Genomic DNA, 15,817 nt, shown 5'->3' with positions numbered 1-15,817 from the left:
CTAAAGTTTGTCTGACGCTCATGAGTGAGCTGGACGGGGGGGATTTGGCCACCGTTGAGGGAGAAATTGAGAAGGTAACAGAGTCTCTGAAGAAATGTAGGGAAGACGCCCTGTACAAAAAACGCAATAGTGAGTTGGAAGATCACATTAAAAAATTTAACAAAGGTATCATTGTACACAGAGACCAAAAATTGTTGCGGGATCGCACTGCCTATAAAATAGGAGCAGCATATAGGTGGGGTAGTAGGAAAGGTACACCACGAGGAGGGAAACCAAAAGGAGGTAAAGTACCGCCCCCTCCTCCTCCTCCAAAACCAATAGATGCTGATGAATCGGACTCTTCAGTGAGTGAGGCTAGTTCCGTTACTTCTCTCGATTCAACTTCAACCAAGGGAAGTGGCAAAGAATACGACACTAGATCTAGGAAAGAAAAAAATCAATCCAAGGAACAAAGTAAGACAGCTAAGAAGGCCCAGGGATGTGGGGGACCGGGGGGAGGGGGGCGTGGGGGTGCCAGGCCAACCCAGGCTACGGTGGGAGCGGTGGGGGGTTCTGGAGCGGCCCTGGCCTCCGGGCCCTCATCATCCTCAGCCTCCTCCTCTTTTTTGGACTGAGGACTCCCACCTTGGTCAGTGACCAGTGTGGGAGTTCCAAGAGCGGTACTGCGCTCTCGATGGAGGAAAAATCATCACAGAGACAAGTAATCAATCTCACTGGTGAAGAACTCCCAGCCCAAATAACACAAGTTTTGAGTAAGGGATTAGGTTACTGCCCTACTGTGAACATTGATGTGTTCAAAACTATAGTGGATCTACATCTCTTTGGGAGACGTATTCTGTTTAAAGCCTTCTCGTCTAATTCCTCGCACGGTGGCCCACCCCCACGGACCAGCAGTCGCGGGTGGTCTGACACTGACCTGTTGACATTACAGGATCTCTTTGATCTGGGGGATAAATCCTCAGAAAGTCCAACAGATGGTTCGATCTCTGATGTAGTTGATTTCTCCTTCCCCCCTCCCATGGGATTTTTTCCACGGTTGGAGGACGTGGGTCTTTCTAACCGATCGAGAAAATTCCCTCCTTTTTCCTTATATCCTAACCTGAGGACGTTTATCACAGTGGTGGAAAGGGACTTGTTGACTTTGGAGGGGGATACTGCGCGGCAACATAATTTGAGTATTGAAGAAACAAAGGCCCTAGATGAATTGGGCAAACAACACAAGTGGACAATAAAACCTTCCGATAAGGGAGGGAATGTGGTCGTGATGACCACATCCTCCTATCGAGATATGTGTATGGACATCTTAGATGATAGAAGATGCTATGCCAGGGTCTCTGCATCGAGGGCCGCACGCTGTAAAGGTGAACTATTCACAATCATTGATGGCGCCGTTGAGCGCGATGTGATTGATACCGATATCAGTGAGTATATGAAGGTTGTGGACCCAATTACCCCTACTTTTTATGCCCTTCCAAAAGTGCACAAATGTTTAGATAGACCACCGGGACGTCCTATCGTCTCAGGAAGGGGGTCACTTACAGAAAAAATAAGCATCTATATTGATCGGCATTTACAGCCACACGTTAAGTCTCTCCCTTCATATACAAGGGACACTTCTCACCTGCTAAGTATGCTGGAAGGCATACAGGTCCCGGCAGGTACTCTGCTCGTGGCCCTCGATGTGGAGGCCCTGTATTCAAGCATCCCACACGATCTCGGCATTGAAACCGTCGGGACATTCCTGAGTGAGTTAGGAATGCAGAATGTGCCGCACAATATCCTCCTCCTCTCCTTACTGGAGTTTCTGTTGCGCAATAATATTTTTGTATTTGAAGGTTCCCACTACCTCCAGGTGCAGGGTGCAGCGATGGGGACTACGTGTGCCCCCTCCTACGCCAACCTGTACCTGGGGGGGTGGGAGCGAAAAGTTTTTTCCAGCGAGGACCTCTCTATGTACCTGTGCCACATTCTTGCGTGGCACAGGTACATAGATGACATCTTCGTTTTGTGGTCGGGCAGTCCGGCCGAACTTGGTGAGTTTGTCAAGTTACTAAATAGTAACGATCTCAATTTACGGTTCACTCTACAATGGGATTTACAAACATTGCCATTCTTAGATATAAGAATTAATTTGGACGAACAGGGGTGCATTTATACAACCCTTTATCGTAAGGAAACGTCGACGAACTCTCTCCTGCGAGCGGACAGCTTTCACCCCGGACATACTGTCCGGGGTATTCCGGTTGGTCAGTACTTGCGAGTCAAACGCAATTGTTCAAGGGATGCAGATTTTCGGGAGGAGGCCAATGACCTTCGGAGGAGGTTCCGGGCACGGGGCTACCCAGATAAGCCACTAAAACAAGCGTTTCATAGAGCTCAAGTGAGCGATCGAAACAAACTCTTAAATGCGGGTAACACCAAAAGGATTGTATCTTCATTTCCGCGATTTTGCACACAATTTTGTGCACAGAGCAACCGTGTTGAGGACATCCTCAGACGTCATTGGCATATCCTCACGAACGATCCCAGACTAAATGGGGTGATCTCCAGCTCACCACAGATAGCCTACCGTCGGGCACCTTCTATTCGGGACCGATTGGTAAGGAGTCATTTTCAGGGACAAGATGGCCCCCCTAAACACTGTAAGGTAAATGGCACGTATACCTGTGGAGGCTGTACAATGTGCCGTTATATCAGCGTTGGTAAAACAATCTTGCTGCCGGATGGCAGGACCTGGGAACTCAACCACTTCGTCAATTGTGCCACCATTTTGGTGGTATACCTTTTGATATGCCCGTGTGGAGCTTTCTACGTGGGGAAAACGAAGAATGAGCTGAGGACACGGATGTCCCAACACATTACTAGTATATTGACTAAAAGTGTTTCTGGTGTTCCCACTCCGGTAGCAAGACACTTTAGGGCCAAACAGGGATGTAGTCTTGAAAGGCTGCGTTTTGTTGGCCTAGACCGTATTCACAAAACTATTAGAGGGGGCAATTTTGACCGTCTTTTATTACAAAAAGAACAAAGATGGATTTTCGATTTGAGTGCGACAGAACTGCCGGGTCTCAATGAGTCCATTAGTTATAGTTCTTTTTTACCCCTGTGATGAGTTGGGCTTCCTGTGGGTGCTTGGAGGTTTCTGGGTTTCAGGCTCCCTCTTTTGCCTGTGGATTTACACCGGAGTGGTGCTGATGCGGCATTCCACCACCGAGAGTTCTGCTTTACTAACAAATTAACTCTGTTTAACCTACAGGGCGACCAGATTTGGTTTAGCCGGGCTGTTTATGGACGCACTGTGAAGGAGGGATGCGAATTCGCTAATCACCATCACTGCTTTTTTCTTTTTCTCCTTGAGGCGGAGAGCATGAGATGATGCAGAGATTTTATGTATAGCCCATATAAAAGTAACGTTGATGCGCTCGCATCTGCACACATTTTTGTAGTTTGAACTAGTCACATTTCATGTGCTGGTCGCGCTGGCTGCGCCCGGGGGCTGTGCCCGTGGTTTCCCCCCGCCCCCCCCCCTCCATCGCGCCTGGCGCCTCCTGGATGAAGTCTTTCTGACCTCTCTCCTCGGTGTGCGCCGTGGTGGTGGGGGGGGGGTGGGCGGGGGGCGCCGCGGGCGCCGCCCCCGGGGGCGCCGCGGGCGCCGCCCCCGGGGGCTCCCGGGCGACCTTTTTTGCTGGGTTTGGTGTGGTTGCGCCCTCTCCGGTGATGCGTGCGGCCGGGCCCGCCCTCCTCTGCCCGAGTCGGGCTGGTGACGATCGCGTCCCCCGACCCTCCCCTTTGGGGGCGGGATTTGGGGTGGGTGGGTGCGGCGCGCCGCTATTGGCTGGGCGCTGCCACATAGTGTACGTTGGGACGACAGGATGTTGAATGCTGTAGCCACGCCCACCTGAGGAAACCGGAAGTGTCCGGTGAAACATGTCGTGGGCTAGCGTGGTTTGCCTGGCGTGTGTGTGATCGCTGCCCCGGCGCCCTGCTCCACGCCCCTTTGCTCTGGACTGCCCAGGGACTCCAATGCTTGCCCTGGTAGAGCTCTCTGCCTCTGCTTCATCGACGCACAAGGCATAACTTGGATTACTCCGAACTTAACATCATCTCGATACAACTGCAGGACACTGGGAGCTGGACATCGGCGGATTGGTACTGTATGACAAAGTACTTTTACCACATGAGCACATGCAGCTGCTACTAACCAATGCATACAGTGTCGGCTTCCCTTGTTTGCATGCTATCAAGTACTTGTGCATTTATGACTATGCTATTCTGCTATGCTGTGTCACCACTGGCTACTAATAACAACAGCATTTCTAGTCAATGATCCAATGGACTTGGAGTTTGCATTTTTAAGTTTGTTCTGAACTAGCAACAGTGTGTCCATGGCAATAACTGATGTTACATTGATTATTACATGCAGGTGAACAGATCTGGAGGACACATTTTTTCCTTGTCTTGCCTTGTCCCCTTTTTTCATAACATCTTTTGGATTTTTTCAGCATTCAAGGACCTCATCTCTTTGGAGCAGGGGTGTTTCTAGCCACTTTGTCACTCCAGGCAAGAAAACCTGTGGCGCCCCCCCCCCCCTCCACACTCAAATCTCAGGGCCAGCCAGGGGAGAGTGGGGCATATAATATCAAGAGGGGGCACGCCACTCACTATGAGGCAGTGGCATACCTAGGGTATTTGGCACCCGGTGCTGATTATCCACAGTCACCCCCCCCCCCAATAATTGGGGCTTCGTTGCGCGAAAAATGTGTGTGGTCATAGACCAAAATGTGGGTGTGGTCACGGGTGGAGACAAGTTTACATGAACTTAGCAATGGTGGGACATTAGATTAGGACAGTGGTGGCGAAAAGTCACTTATCAATCGCAAAGTGCCAACAGCAATTTAAACTAAATACAAACATTTTAACTCATACATGAACATTATGGAAAATCCAAGTTGAAAATAAACTGTGAAGATAAACAATTTCATCCATCCTACTCCTGAAAAATGTATTTTTTTTAGAACCCCCCAGTTTTATTTTCTGTTTTAAAAAGCTAAAAAAAAGTAGGTTTAATGCTATTGTCTCATATGATGATGATTCTGCTTTTCCCATAGTCTCGCAGTTAGCAATCATGAGGCCCCCAACAAGACAAATTCAGCAATCTTGAGGCCCTCAACAAATCATGAGGCCCCCAACAAGACAAATTCAGCAATCATGAGGCCACCAACAAAACAAATTCAGCAATCTTGAGGCCCCCAATAAATCATGAGTCCCCCAACAAGACAAATTCAGCAATCATGAGGCCCCGAGCAAGACAAATTCAGCAATCTTAAGGCCCCCAACAAATCATGAGGCCCCCAACAAGACAAATTCAGCAATCATGAGGCCACCAACAAGACAAATCCAGTAACCATGAGGCCCCCAACAAGACAAATTCAGCAGTCATGAGGCACATAAATAGACAGCATTTCACATAAATGGGCAGAATGCCCCCTTAATATGGTAGACACCTCTCACCTGGCTTCTGAATTCTCCTCTACTGGCTGCTGTGCCTGGCTGGCAATACTATTTTTGTCTGGATTGGGGATGATGTGTGGGCTGGAAGGCCTGCTGTGGCCTGACTGGCGGTGATGCTGTGGCTGGGCTGGCTGGCGGCGAAGCTGTGGCTGGGCTGGCTGGTTGAATTAAATGCTGGCCTGACTGGTGGTGATGCTGTGGCCTTTTTGCCAGTGATTCTGGGCTGGTTGGCCTAGATAGTTTAGGTAGTGAGAGGTGCCCCCTAGTTTAGGTAGTGCCAGGAGCCCCCCAGTTTAGGTAGTGACAGGTACCCACCAGTTTAAGTAGTGACAGGAGCCCCCAGTGTATGTAGTGACAGGTGCCCCCCAGTTTAGGTAGTGACAGGAGCCCCCAGTTTAGGTAGTGACAGGTGCCCCCCAGTTCAGGTAGTGACAGGAGCTCCCAGTTCAGTTAGTGACTGGCGACCCCCAGTGTGTGTAGTGACATGAACCCCCAGTTTAGATAGTGACAGGGACCCCCAGTTTAGATAGTGACAGGGACCCCCCGGTTAGATAGTGACAGCGACCCCCCGGTTAGATAGTGACAGCGACCCCCCGGTTAGATAGTGACAGCGACCCCCAGGTTAGATAGTGACAGCGACCCCCAGGTTAGATAGTGACAGCAACCCCCCAGGTTAGATAGTGACAGGGACCCCCAGGTTAGATAGAGACAGCGACCCCCAGGTTAGATAGTGACAGCGACCCCCAGGTTAGATAGTGACAGCGACCCCCAGGTTAGAGACAGCGACCCCCAGGTTAGATAGTGACAGCGACCCCCAGGTTAGATAGTGACAGTGACCCCCAGGTTAGAGACAGCAACCCCCAGGTTAGATAGTGACAGGGACCCCCCAGGTTAGATAGTGACAGGGACCCCCAGGTTAGATAGAGACAGCGACCCCCAGGTTAGATAGTGACAGGGACCCCCCCAGGTTAGATAGTGACAGGGACCCCCCCAGGTTAGATAGTGACAGGGACCCCCCCAGGTTAGATAGAGACACGACCCCCAGGTTAGATAGTGACAGCGACCCCCAGGTTAGATAGTGACAGCGACCCCCAGGTTAGAGACAGCGACCCCCAGGTTAGATAGTGACAGCGACCCCCAGGTTAGATAGTGACAGCGACCCCCAGGTTAGATAGTGACAGCGACCCCCAGGTTAGAGACAGCGACCCCCAGGTTAGATAGTGACAGCGACCCCCAGGTTAGATAGTGACAGCGACCCCCAGGTTAGATAGTGACAGCGACCCCCAGGTTAGAGACAGCAACCCCCAGGTTAGATAGAGACAGCGACCCCCAGGTTAGATAGTGACAGGGACCCCCCCAGGTTAGATAGTGACAGGGACCCCCCCCAGGTTAGATAGTGACAGGGACCCCCAGGTTAGATAGAGACAGCGACCCCCAGGTTAGATAGTGACAGCGACCCCCAGGTTAGATAGTGACAGCGACCCCCAGGTTAGAGACAGCGACCCCCAGGTTAGATAGTGACAGCGACCCCCAGGTTAGATAGTGACAGCGACCCCCAGGTTAGAGACAGCAACCCCCAGGTTAGAGACAGCAACCCCCAGGTTAGATAGTGACAGGGACCCCCAGGTTAGATAGAGACAGCGACCCCCAGGTTAGATAGTGACAGGGACCCCCCCAGGTTAGATAGTGACAGGGACCCCCCCAGGTTAGATAGTGACAGGGACCCCCAGGTTAGATAGAGACAGCGACCCCCAGGTTAGATAGTGACAGCGACCCCCAGGTTAGATAGTGACAGCGACCCCCAGGTTAGAGACAGCGACCCCCAGGTTAGATAGTGACAGCGACCCCCAGGTTAGAGACAGCAACCCCCAGGTTAGATAGTGACAGGGACCCCCCAGGTTAGATAGTGACAGGGACCCCCAGGTTAGATAGAGACAGTGACCCCCCAGGTTAGAGACAGCGACCCCCAGGTTAGATAGTGACAGGGACCCCCCCAGGTTAGATAGTGACAGGGACCCCCCCAGGTTAGATAGTGACAGGGACCCCCCCAGGTTAGATAGCGACAGGTGCCCCTCGGAATCAGGGCTAGCCAGGAATCCGGATGCATATAAAAAAATCATCATGAGCAGCAGATCTGCAGATCTTCGCACTCACTGTGAGGTGTGTTGCCTCTGATAGTTTGTGCGCACACTGCGCAGTCAGGTGTAGCCAGCCGGCGGTAGCACTGGTGACTGGTCCCTGCGTCACAACACGTGTGACAGGCGGGGGGCGGAGTTAGGGGCGGCGCCGACGTGTAAACGAACTAGCGTGCGGAGGCCGCACGCTAGTCTGCACAGAGAGGGAGAGGGGGCGGGGAGAGGGGGCGGACCAGTAGGCGGCGGCACCGCACATATGAACTAATGTGCGTGCTGCTTGCTCAGAGACTCAGGAGAGGAAGGGGGCGGACCAGTAGGCGGCGCCGGGCACAGGCTGAGCTGCCTGTCACAGCCGGCGCCGACCTGGCTGGCTGAAAGAAGAAAAAAAAAATTAAACAAACGGACAGAGCGGCGACTTGGCGAGAAGGCGCCCACTTAGACCCACGGCGCCATAGGCAAAAATTTATAGTTGCCTAGTGACTCAGACGCCCCTGCTTTGGAGGGACTTTATGCTTGTTTTTTTACTGGTACCAGTGGTCGCAATAGTGACCAGTCACAGGGGCAGGTGTATGAGTCTGGAGTGAATCTGACACAAGGAGTGGGTTATGCATGAGGGTCGCAGGGTTTCTGATCCACCACGGTTTGGCATTTTTTAATATTTTGTATTTTGGATAATAAAATTAAAGTTATGATATTTTAAATTAATAATAGGTGTTTTGGTTGATTTCATTGGGATATACGCCCCCCTGACCTTTCCTCTTAACAATTAACTATACTAGATAGCAATGGCTGACACTCCAGCAGTGTCCATCAGGAACAGACCATGGAAAGGAAATGACCAGCAAAGCCTTCTGGGAAACATAAAGCTCTTATAGTGCCAGTCATCAAAGAAGGCAGGTAGGGGATTTGCGTAACGAATGTATGCAAATTCCCCAGCAAGAGAACAGGCCAGAAACTTGCAATGGAAAGACAGGTCTCTGTTCCAGAGACCTGCAGCCCACAGACTAGAGGAATGGACAAACAGCTGTCTGCCTGTGCAGCCAGCTGAGCGGATCATCACACCATGGAATTCCTGCTTTCTCATAATTCCTTTTTTTTCCCGATGGAGTGGTTCTTTCTCCAAACATGCGGAGCTGCCCTATCTTAAATCTCCAACTTTATCCTTACCAAAACCTACAGGAAGCCCTGTGCTTAGAATGTGATCCTGTAGGCCTTCAGCTGCCATCCCTAAAACACTGTTAGGGGAATCCCATTGGGGAATTAGAGCTCAGAGGAACTGCTCAAACAGATCGGTTCACAGCACAGGAATTCTCAGATTTGTAAACCCAACTTGCACAAGGTGGTTATCCTGGTTGGATGCTGCAAAAGGCCCAGGAGGTGGCGCTGCCAAAATGCACTCTGTGACATGGCACCACTCACAGGAATAGAAGAGGAAAGGCTCTGAATTCTGTAGATGCATTCCTGTCCCCTCTCGGTTCTCTCGTTCTAGCGATCTCACACCCGTAAATGCTACTCAAAAACAGGAGCATTGGTGTTCCTGAGTATTCCTGAAGACGGGCCACTCTGTACTGCATATGCATAAGTGCCCATAAGTGTGCATTTGCACATGCGCAGGTACGGAGCTACCTATCTTTCTGAGCGCCCAGGGACAAGAAGTCACTGCGCCACTATTCCCTCTATTCACATTGCCACTGATCTGAGGTCTGGGTGTCAGTGACAGCCATGAGAGGCAGTGGTGGCCATACAGACATGACAGCCCTAGCAGCATGTGAGGCCCCTGCTGTGGGTGAGGCCCCAAGCAGCTGCTTGGTTCGCCTGGGCCAACCGGTGACCCTGTAGCAATGCTATGTATAACATGTCCAATGCAATGGAAACAACAGAGACTCTGTGAACAAGGGGGTCATAATATGGGTGGTGTCAGCACATCTGCTGTTGCCATGCAATGGATTGAGTCTTACACAAGCAAACATGAATCAAACCACTCATTTTCAAAAGCAGAACTTTAAAAAACAGCCCTGAAGCTTTGCTTGAGTACAGAGTAGACTCTGCGTAGTATGCAGGGGAAATCAGTAAACTAATTTTAATTCTCTATTAAGATAAGCTGGTGTTTCAATAAAACTTTCTCAACTACTAGGTTGCATACTGAGTCACATAATAATTTGGCTGTAGCAAATCAGATTTTTTTCAAGTATGGTACTCTACCCAAGAAATCACAATGTTCCCTGTTCAACAAAAAACAAGCAGACTTGAAACAAGATTGCGGTAGCTGTATTCACACAATGTGCTGCAGATAACTTGTAACCAGAGCTTCGTGAGGACAAACACTCCCCCCAGCCCCCAGCATGTGCTGTAGAGGAGTCCTTATTGTAACTGCACTAAATCACAATCGTGTTATGTATTGCAATCAGACATTTATCAAAGAAATATACCTGTTATAATTCAGAATAAGATCTCTTGTTCTGTTGCTTCTTCCTCCTAGAGAAAGAGGAAGCTAAAAAGGAGGAGGAGATGACTGTCAGCTGCTGGGGGAGGCGTGCACACAGCAAGTGGGAAAACCCGAGATCAGAGCAGCTGTATCATTCAGACTGATTCTAAACACGTTAATCATAGACCATCCGGCCTTATTGTTTTTTTAGCATAGCATCTAATAGCTTGCCCAACAATCAAAAAAATACTAAAAATAAAGTACGGGTTATATCAAAGTTAAGGTAGTCTCAATGATATTTATTGCTTAAAAGACTGCTAAAAAGTTAAGACAAGGAAATATACTGTAACATACTACTCCAAGTTTTCTCCTAGGTGAAATTTTCACCCTTTATCAATAAAACACCTTTTAATGTCAACAGCAGGCAAGGAAATACTCAGACTACTTTTGTCAGTACTGTACTTCTTTGCCTGCTTTTTAGTACTTGTTCAATTGCAGAGTGCTGAAAAGTTATTTTAAAATTATCTCCTTGGAGAAAACTTGAATTGAGAGAAAGTGAATTGAATAAGGGCCCTAATGTCTTCTACCTTCTATACTAGACACTGAGCTCAACAAAGACCTAATCAAGTTTCACATCCTGTACTTTGTTCCCCTTTTGCTATTTATAGCTGGTGAACTGATGCATATTAAAATGTCCTTTGGATTAAAAGATATTACTTTTACAAAACTTTGTTGTTTTTTTCTACCACACACACTTTTTTTTAATCTAATGTTATTAAAAATTGCCCTTTTTTTTTTTTTTTTTTTTTGCAAGGTACAAGTTTATCGCAAGATTTTTAAAGGGACACTTAAGTCAAACCAAAAAAATGAGTTTTACTCACATAGGGCTTCCAATAGCCCCCTGCAGCTGTCTGGTGCCCTCGCCGTCTCCCTCCGATCCTCCTAGCCCCGCCGGCAGCCACTTCCTGTTTCGGTGACAGGAGCTGACAGGCTGGGGACGCGAGTGATTCTTCGCGTTCCCAGACACATTAGCACCCTCTATGCTGCTATATGGTATATGATATAGGCTATAGCAGCATAGATGGCGCTATTGTGGCCAGGAACGCGAAGAATCACTCGCGTCCCCAGCCTGTCAGCTCCTGTCACCGAAACAGGAAGTGGCTGCCGGCGGGGGCAGGAGGATCGGAGGGAGACGACGAGGGCACCGGACAGCTGCATGGGGGCTACTGGAAGTCCCAGGTGAGTAAAACTCATTTTTTTTTTTACTTAAGTGTCCCTTTAACACACCATTAAGCTATCTGGGAAATTCTCAACTCACATTGGCATATCCTGGCAGCAGACCCATATCTGAGAGAAACCTTTGATAATGGCATGCATTGTATATACAGTATAGGGGGACTAAAACCATATAAAATGATGTGGCACTGAGCAAAGCAAGAAACAGGACCTACGACTAATAAAGGACAAGCAAGCAGGTATTTATAACTACAAATAGTGCAAATGCTGTAGTTTCACACAATAAGAAATCATTCTTCTCTGTGGTTACACAAAATAATCTTTTACAATTGAGACCTCCATTATTCATCTCATACAGTGCTCCTCCGAGGGCCATCTTCTGTTCCGCATGGACTGAAATAAGACTTTCTGCCTGGCTCAGGGTAGCTTAAGAGCTGGCTAGACAGCTTCTGGCTAGCTCCGGCTGACTGCCTAGATGGATTCTGGGTGGCTGGTCATTGGCTGACTGGTTGGCTTCTGGCTGACTCAGCTTGGCTGGACAGCTTCTGGATGCGTGGAGAGCTATTGGCTGGTTGGACCGGCTACAGAGGGCTTCTGGATGTCTGGACTGTCTGGAGGGCTTCTGTCTGGCTTAAAGGCTCTTGGCTGGCTGGATGTCTTGTAGTGTTTGCACCGAGTGCATGTGGTGTGTCTTGCAACCCCAGGCAGCATGCAAGGAGGTGGAGCTTGCATCAGTGCTCTGTTTCTCCACTTTGTAGAAGCAAAGCTTCGCAGCGTAGTAGCGTTAGCAGCGTTGGCACACTCAAAATGATCAGGAAGCTTTTGCAATCCCTGCAGCTGGTTGATTTTTGGGGATTTTCTAACCCATCTCGATAGATTTATTCAGACAAATTGACTCTGAAATTGGAATTACATCTATATCCGATCATGCCCCAGTGCATGCACTGCCAAAGTGGTCACAAGAGACCACACTATGCATGGAGCATTCTCCACCTCCTTTTATTACTCTTATTTGTGCCTGCCATGACGTCCCTACTGATGGTCCACCCAGGTATGTGATTTATATTGTTCCTCTAATTTTTTCACTCCTCATTACTATTTACGCAGCTCTAAGCTTAGATCACTTAATATATGGCAATTATTGTTATAGTATTATTATTAATTTATAAAGCGTCAGCATATTCTGTGGCACTGTACAAAGTAAATACAGACCCAACATTCAAATAAAATGCACCTGTCTACCATTGGAGGATGTTGGTTTCCGTAATAGCTTGCATGCAACTTATTAAGTATTCGTCCCTCCCACTGCGAAGAAGTCATCCCCCATGGGAGGGGCCCTAACACTAACTAATCCTAAATTATGCATATGCCTAGCCTGGATGCGCTACCAAGTAAAAATTTAAAATTTTTTAAGCGCATCACCAGGCCGCCTCCGAATGGCCACCAGAGGCGCGCTGAGCCCCCCCAAGAAACTACAAACGCACCTTTGTAGCGCACCAAGTAAAAATTCAAAATTGCGCAAAGGTGGATCAGCGCATCACCAGGCCGCCTCCGAATGGCAACCAGAGGTGCGCTGAGCCCCTCCAAGAAACTACAAATGCACCTTTGTAGCGCACCCAGGCTATGCATAATTTAGGATTAGTTAGTGTTAGGGCCCCTCCCATGGGGGATGACTTCTCCGCAGTGGGAGGGACGAGTACTTAATAAGTTGCATGCAAGCTATTACGGTTTTTAAGTAGCGCTGTTCCTTTCCTTCGCTATGTACAAATGTAAGTAACTTTGGTCATTGCTTATTGATGTTTATGCAGAGCTTCTGTTTGGTTTCAAGGTGCGTTTGTAGTTTCTTGGGGGGGCTCAGCGCACCTCTGATTGGTGGCCATTCGGAGGCGGCCTGGTGATGCACTGATCCACCTTTGCACAATACTGTACAAAGTAAGAAACAAGCATGGGGTACATAATACTACATTTTCTTTAGACCAACAGGGAAGAAATGGCAGAGCATCTGAAAATCAGGCCGCATCTGGGTGACTACTAACAGAGGTGTGCAGAGCCCCCTAGAGGCAACATACACACATTGTATTCAAATAGATGCTAACAACTATGCACTCGAGCCCTAATCTCTGGAAAAAAACCAAAACAGAATGCAAACATAAAATATAAAAATGGGAGCAGCTAGACATAAGGTAAACTTACACTTTTAGACAGCAGGGAGAGCTGGCAGCACTTCCCAAAACAAGCTGCATCTAAATGACTAACAGCATAGGTATGCATAGCCTAATTATAGGCAGGATACACATACATCTTGCATTTAAAACAGATGCACCAAATTAACATTAATAGAGGATTTTAGCTTCCAGGACAGTAATAACACAAACAATGGTAAACACCAAATATAAACATTGGTACAAAATACAGGATTGGTAGACATAGTAATTACAGTGACAGATGTTACATGATGAATAAAATGTACACGTTACAAGACACAAAATGAATAACAAATTCCAAGACAAAGAAAGGGTGAGAGACCTCCCCGAATATAAGCCCTAGCACATATTTTTAAAGGATACATCCAAGGATAAATCAAAATCCACTTACCTGGGGCTTCCTCCAGCCCCTGGCAGCTGTCCGGTGCCCTCGCCGCAACTCTTCTCACTGCCGGTGTCCTCCGCTGAAGAAGCCGACCTCGCCAGGTCGGCTTCATGTGCGCTCCACGGTGCGGGTCACGTGGTGTAGCCGACGTCATCAGGTCTCTACTGCGTCGGCGAACTACTAAGACCTGATGACGTCAGCTACACCACGTGACCCGCGCCGTGGAGCGCACATGAAGCTGACCCGAAAGCCGACCTGGCGAGATCGGCTTCTTCAGCTGAGGCCACCGGCAGTGAGCAGAGCTGCGGGGAGGGCACAGGACAGCTGCCAGGGGCTGGAGGAAGCCCCAGGTAAGTGGATTTTTATTTTACCTTGGACCTCTCCTTTAAGAAAAAATTAATATAAGACAGTGTCTTATTTTCCGGGAAACACGGTATGTAACTCTTGCTGAGTTCCTTCCATGATAAAGACCAGGTGAGCTGGTAATGTTCAGGTGGCGGAGCCAATGTCTGTCTCACCCAGTGTGGCAATATTAGCATAGATGAGGGACAAGGGGTATATGTTTTAACTTTTACTACAAATATATAAGCACTGATATAAATGATATGTAGCACTAGGCAAATTTTAAATTACACATGCATCAAGAGTGTTACATTAATAACTAAATTGGTCGTTAACCTTTGTGTAGGGCAGGGTGATAAGCCTGGCCTTTTTCTGCCAGAAACCACTGCACAGGTGATGTTAACGTACCATAGTAATGTAACTGCATCGCATTGCGATATCGGCTTAACTCAATGGATGCAGTGAAAGAAGCTTAAAGGAAATCTTAAGTGACAGTAAGAAGTTTGGTTTAACTTCTTCCAGCCCCCAAGTCCCTCGCTGCCCTCCTGGTCTGCTCCGTTGTGCCGCTGTCAGCCTCAGTACAGTCCGCAACTGAGCCAGACCTCCTAGATCATGTTCGGAGACATTCTACAGATGCTCAGTTGTAGGCTTTAAGAACTACACATGCGCAGAGCGCTCCCAGCCACGGCTCTGCAGTTGAGGATCCGCACGCGAACTAGGAGGAGAGCAAGGGACCAAACTTGACAAAAGACAGCTCCAACCCTGGACCTGTTTAAAACAAAACTGAAAAGTCACCTGTTTATGAGCTCATAACTTTTTCTCCTGTACACATCACTATGTACTTATCTGAGACAAACTTATAGGAGTTCTTGGAGGGCTTGTTCACACCTCGGGCGTTTTGCGTTTTTTTTCAGCGCTAGTGATTTTAAAAAAAAAAAAAAAAACGCCATAAAATTGCTTGTGCAAATAATTTTATGGTATAGTTTATATCTGAGCATTTCGTCTGCTTTCCACTCAGCAAAGCATCGCATGAACCATTTTTAGGGCATTTTTGCTACAATTGAAGGTATAGGAAAAGCGCAAAACGCTCACAAAATTGCTTTATGCGGCGATCGCGTTTGTGCTTTAACCATTTCAGCTCGCGGGGATTTTTCACCTCATGCATCAGAGCAATTTTCACCTCCCATTCATTCGCTAATAACTTTATCACTACTTATCACAATTTATTGATCTATATCTGTTTTTTTCCGCCACTAATTAGGCTTTCTTTGGGTGGTACATTTTGCTAAGAATTATTTTTTTATAAATGCATTTTAACAAGATTAATAAGAAGAAAATGGAAAAAAATCATTATTTCTCGTCCATTATAGCTTTAAAATAATCCACGCTACCATAATTAAAACCTATGTATTTTATTTGCCCATTTGTCTCGGTTATGACACCATTTAAATTTTGTCCCTATCACAATGTATGGCGCCAATATTTTATTTGTAAATAAAGGTGCATTGTTTCCGTTTTGCGTCCATCACTATTTACAAGCTTATAATTTAAAAAATGTTTGTAGTATACCCCCTTCAAA

The 15,817-nt window shown here is 47.8% G+C and overlaps 1 protein-coding gene across 1 annotated transcript in view; it reads right to left on the bottom strand.

Annotated features, from left to right (window-relative positions):
* The window catches only part of LOC137536146 (protein unc-93 homolog B1-like), a 65,596-nt gene extending 55,435 nt beyond the window's left edge, over positions 1-10,161 (bottom strand). Inside the window, exon 1 of the mRNA XM_068258223.1 lies at positions 10,076-10,161. The gene's annotated coding sequence lies outside the window, so the exon portion shown is untranslated. The remainder of the gene's footprint in view (positions 1-10,075) is intronic.
* Positions 10,162-15,817: the final 5,656 nt, after the last annotated feature.

This window comes from Hyperolius riggenbachi, chromosome 10 (assembly GCF_040937935.1).
Source record: "Hyperolius riggenbachi isolate aHypRig1 chromosome 10, aHypRig1.pri, whole genome shotgun sequence".
Classification (NCBI taxonomy): Eukaryota; Metazoa; Chordata; class Amphibia; order Anura; family Hyperoliidae; genus Hyperolius; species Hyperolius riggenbachi.
This window is presented reverse-complemented; position numbering and strand designations above follow the sequence as displayed.